This window comes from Haliotis rufescens, unplaced genomic scaffold (assembly GCF_023055435.1).
Source record: "Haliotis rufescens isolate VD_foot unplaced genomic scaffold, xgHalRufe1.0.p SCAF_4, whole genome shotgun sequence".
Lineage (NCBI taxonomy): Eukaryota > Metazoa > Mollusca > Gastropoda > Lepetellida > Haliotidae > Haliotis > Haliotis rufescens.
Genome location: NW_025964112.1, coordinates 49,320,672 through 49,326,671, shown reverse-complemented (window position 1 = coordinate 49,326,671; position 6,000 = coordinate 49,320,672).

Here is a 6,000-nt window from a genome sequence, read left to right as displayed (position 1 = left end):
GCGTTGAACCCAATTCACTCACTCACTCAGACTTAGACTCGATTACAGGCCGTGATCATGTGATAGAAGCGCACTTAAAGTGTAAAGGTTAGGAAAGTCATTTACAAGAAAATAATTAAATTTAAGTTACTATTAGTGCGCAAAACTATTTTATCATTTGGGATGACACGCTTCCTCATATACCTTCTTCCTCGTTCTGTTGATGAAACTATAAGTAATACATGCCTGTTTACTATCGAATTTACTGTTAATGTACCATCTGTCCAGTTACATATATCTTATTACTGAATATGTATTTTGAACGCTGGCTTGTAGAGATTGGTGGTGTAGGCTAGCGGCTGAAGCATTCGCTCTTCACACCGAAAAACCGCGTTCCATTCCCCGTATTGGTAAAGTTTGTGAAGCTCCATTCTTGATGTCCGCTTTCATGGTATCGCTGGAATATTGTTAAACATAGGCATCTCAATCGTCCGCGGAATCCAAAGGTTAACAGAGAGCAGGAAGCGAACGTAAAATCCCATTGACCGATCATGAAAATCTTACCCTGTACATTGCCACGCCTTTCTGGGCCCCAGTAGTCACACAAAACACGATGAGAGAGTGAGTGAGTATGGTTTTACGCCGCTTTTAGCATTATCCCAGCAATATCACAGCGGGGGACACCAGAAATGAGCTTCACACATTGTACCCATGTGGGAAATCGCACCCGAGTCCTTGGCGTGACGAGCGAACGCTTTAACCACTAGGTTACCACTCCGCCCCTAAAACACGATGAGGGATGAGGGCATAGGGTAACCATAGCAACGACCAATGCAGCATTCTTGTTTACTGACTTGTCCATCGGCAAACCATAAACACAAATGTAGAGAAATAAGCTTTAGACATCACTATAAGACAATAGATTAGGTTCAGATAAGAGAGTTCCCGAAACACGTTGCTGAGATTATTTGACGGGGCCTGTTGGATCAATGTATGCATTATTCCAAATGAACATATATATGCATGGGCGGATACAGCTTTTTTGAAAAGGCGGGGTGCACAATTAAGATCTATTCATTGTCTTTGGTGGTAATTTATACAGAAATAAAGATTTTTTCTAAATAAAAAGGGGGGGGGGGGGTGCGCACCCCCACCCCACCCCCCACCCCTCCCCACCCCCTCTGTATCCGCCAATGATATGGTCTAGCCAAGACAAGGCTGTCGTTGTCAAATAGCTTGTGTACAGAACCAGACACCATCACATCTGTTTAGGCGTCTGTGAACAGTGAAGTGCCCGTATAATGGAAGTCGATGTCGGGAACATTGTCTGTGTCTAGCTGTACTGCTATGTCTGTTTAGATGTCTGCTCTACCGACAGTGAAGTGCCCGTATGATAGAAGTCGATGTCGGGAACATTGTCTGTGTCTAGCTGTACTGCTATGTCTGTTTAGACGTCTGCTGAGCCAACAGTGAAGTGCCTGTATAATGGAAGTCGATGTCGGGAACATTGTCTGTGTCTAGCTGTACCATCTTGTCTGTTTAGACGTCTGCTCTATCAACAGTGAAGTGCCCGTATGATAGAAGTCGATGTCGGGAACATTGTCTGTGTCTAGCTGTACTGCTATACCTGTTTAGACGTCTGCTGTGCCAACAGTGAAGTGCCCGTATGATAGAATTCGATGTCGGGAACATTGTCTGTGTCTAGCTGTACCACTTTCTCTGTTTAGACGTCTGCTGTGCCAACAGTGAATTTCCCGTATGAGAGAAGCCGTTGTCGAGAACATTGTCCGTGTCTAGCTGCACTGCTATGCCTGTTTAGAGGTCTGCTGTGCCGACAGTAAAGTATTGATATTCTGAGAAATACCCAGAGATAGACCATGCAAACATTTCGTTAACACTTTCTTTTCATTCCCTATTTTGACCATTTGTTCCCGTGTTTGTTCAGGTGGTAACTTGCCTTTGCATGTGTTTGTAACATACGCTCACCCTTCTCGAGCATCATTACTATTTGGGAGTGATTTATTTGGACATCCTATGACATAGCTAAACTAGTACAATGGACTATATCAAAATATATTTTCACTACAGCAAAGTGGACCCGTGAAGATCCGGAGTAGAATAGGTCACCAGCAACCCATGCTGGCTCTAAAAGGCGACTGTGTTTGTCGTAAGAGGTGACTAACGGGATAGGGTGGCCAGCCTCGCTGACTCAAATTGTTGATGCATATCATCGTATCCCAATTGCGTGGATCGATGCTTATGATGTCAATCACTGGATTGCCTGGTCCAGACTCGATTATTTACAGACCGCCGTCATATAGCTGGAATATTGCTGAGTTCTGGGTTAAAAAACAAATAAACAAACAACAGCAAATATAACGTTACACCCCCGTTAGACTTCAATCGGCTTTCCACAGTGACGTCATATCTGTGCCGAGTATTTCTCTATCCCTCATGAGAGCGTAAAGAATGTGTCACGCGCTGCAATGCAGCCCTCAAACAGATACTTGTTCAATGCTATGTTGCCTTTCGTTGCAAGCATGAGTTGCTGAAGACCTATTCCTACCCGGATCTTCACGGGTCTCATTCACTTGTGGAACATGTAATCTTATTATCTGGACATATATTATGCACGAATGAACCTTTTGAGGTTGAAATCCCTTTTATGCAGCAGCGTTTGTGATTGTAAAAATATGAGTAAAAATCACGAGTGCGTACGCTATAAATCCTCTTTTTGATAATTACGAGTCACTCCCAATGTGGGTGAGGCGTTGCTCTAGAGTAGGTTGGGTAATCGTTTGTTTAAGCCCCATGATGACATGCCACATTCCGTTATATCACGTGTGCCACACGTGACACTTTAATATAATGTTATTATTATTCTCATTCTTCATGGGGGCGGTCGGGCAGCCTAGTGGTTAAAGCGTTCGCTAGTCACGCCGAAGACCCGGGTTCGTTTCCCAACATTGGTACAATGTGTGAAGCCCATTTCCGTGATATTGCTGGAATGTGCTAAAAGCGGTGTAAAACCATAGTGACTTTTTACTCACTCACTCACTAACTAGAAGCGACGTTTCGGTGTTGGTTCTAACGCCGTTATAAAGCAAGTGCGGTGCAGAGCGTGGATGAGAAGCATGTAGAGGTAGAGTGTATGCAGTCGAATAGACGGGGTTGTGGTTACAGTCGAGTGGAGAAGCCTGTTATGTTTATGTTCACAAGCGGGTAAAAAATGTCAGTTACATAAAAAAAGGGGTGAAGCCAGTAACAAACACAAGGGGATATTTTGTTCAACACCTACTACATAAATGGTCCGACTATACAGTGTGGTCCAGGAGAGCCTACTGGACATTTCTAGGCATTATATAATACCAAATTATAGGGACAAAAATAGAGGCAGACTAATGCCGGGTATCTATTGTAGAAACAATTCCAGTCAATTCTTAATACCTACATGGAATTGGTTGGTTGGTTTGTTGTTTAACGCCGCACTCAGCAATATTCAGGCTATATGGCGGCGGTCTGTAAATAATCGAGTCTGGACCAGACAATCCAGTGATTAATATCATGAGCATCGATCCACGCAATTGGGATCGATGACATGCATCAACCAAGTCAGCGAGCCTGACCACCCGATCCCGTTAGTCGCCTTTTACGACAAGCATAGTCGCCTTTTACGGCAAGCATGGGTTGCTGAAGACCTATTCTACCCCGGATCATCACGGGTCACCTACATGGAGGGACAGTGGCAATGTTTGTAATAACTGTTACATAAACGTATGAAACATGGCACAGAGCTACTTCAGTGACCAACAAAGATTTCTAGTTGTCGATTTTTTTTCAAATTAAGCCAATGGCAGTCAGGGCAGCCATTTTCCAAAATGGCCGACATTTGGCAAAATTACCATTCTAAAAACAGTATGGTACACAGCTATTAAAGCACATGACTGCTTTGATATGTTTCATTCACACATAAAATGGGCATATCTAGTTATTAGCGTCTCAAAATGATTCCTTGACGTAAACTCAGTCAAGACCCAATATCGGTCGGCCATGATAGACATTTTACAAAATGGCCGCCATTACTAACCTGTTTGTTTTTTGAAAGAAATATCTGGCTTTGTACATCATTTAGAGTCATATAATTTATTTCATATCTTTCTTTGCTTCTTGGAATATGTTTTAAGCAATGTAAATTGCTGAACATATCAATAGGCCTTTTGTAATCCAAACTTTTAGGCTTAGCAGTGTACAAGGGTTCACAATTCAATTTTTATTATAAATATTTGGAATGGCTTAACACTTGGTAAGGTATCTGCACTTTTACTGTATCAGTAATATAACTGAAATGTATAACATTTTAGCACGTGTTATGGAATGGAGTGATATTTTACAGGGTATCAATATCCCAAATAGCGATCTTTGGCTGGTTTATTTTTAGCTCAATGACGTCGTTTTCTAAAAATAGATTCTATCCCGGTACCCGGATGTCAGAAAAGCCGTGACTGTTAACGTTACGCAAAGACGTATGGTGGTTTATAACTGTGTGTTATCGTACCCCAACGACGTTGGTGATGCAGTCCAGTGCCAACGTACATGTTGCCATTATATATCGAACAGCAAAAGAAACGCCACTCCAAGTAACATTGTATGAAAAGTTGTCATTTAAATATCTGGGTAATTTTTGTCAAAGTTTCTAAAATTGAACTTTATCTTGTCCGGAAATTTGATGATAAAAAAAAACAAAGCAGATGACAACAAAGCTGATCGCCTAAACGCATCACCGTAATGGCCATGGAAACCCGATGCACGTGAGTTCCGTGCAAATTGAAATGCACATGCGTTCCCCCATTTCTTGCCTATAAAAATCCACCCAGATCGGATTACATTCATTCGTTATTGAATTGCTACCACATGCCAAGATTGACAAGAAATCAGCGACACCAAGTCCTGGGACGATTGCAAGCTGGGCAGACCGCCCGGCAAGTAGCCAATGCATTTCAAGCCAACGTAAGGACCACATACAGGCTCCAGCAACGGTACCAGACCACCAACACTACAGATGACCGACCACGTAGTGGAAGACCAAGGGTCACCATCCGACGTCAGGATCGTCAGATTGTGCGACAGCATCTTCAAGATCGCTTTGTTACTGCTGCGGAAACTGCTCGACAGACCATGGGGACACACCAGTGACACATTAGTGCGGACACCGTTCGTCGACGATTGACGAGCAGATACCTCCACTGTCACAGGCCACACCGAGGACCCATTCTGACACCCCGTCATCGCCGGGACCCTATTCAGTGGGCAACACAGCACAAGCATTGGCGCCACCAGCAGTGGAGAAGAGTCCTCTTCTCAGACGAGAGCCGTTACTGTGTCTCAACAGCAGATGGCAGACAGAGAGTCTGGCGACGCCGTGGGGAACGTTATTCGGATGCTTGTGTTGTTGAGAGAGACTCTTGGGGTGATCCGAGCATCATGGTGTGGGGTGGAATTGGTCTTGCACAGAGGGTCGCACCTGTGGTCTTCCAGAACATAGGTCTAGGGAGAGCCAATGGTGTCACAGCAGCTCGGTAAATTGATCAAGTCTTGAGACCACACGCAATACCTCATTTGGCACGTCGCCGCAACCACGAGTTTCAGCATGATAACGCCCGTGCCCACACTGCGAGAGCAACAAGACTTCCTCCAGCAGAATGGCATCAGAACCATGCAGTGGCCTGCCCTGTCCCGATGTAAATCCCATTGAGCACCTGTCGGACGAGATTCAAAGACGACTGAATGACGTCCGACCAAGGCCGGCAACTGCAGCTGAACTGCGTCAGGCGTTCCTCAGAGTGTGGGCTTAAGTGCCTATGGCCTTCATCAACCGCCTCATCCATTCCATGTATCGACGTTGCACGGCAGTCATCAATGCACATGGCGGACAGTTGTGCCAAGTTTCATCTTTTTAATATGTCTCAAAGTATGTTTACAGTGTTTGGACAAATAAGGTTTCTAATATATCTATCCATGGTG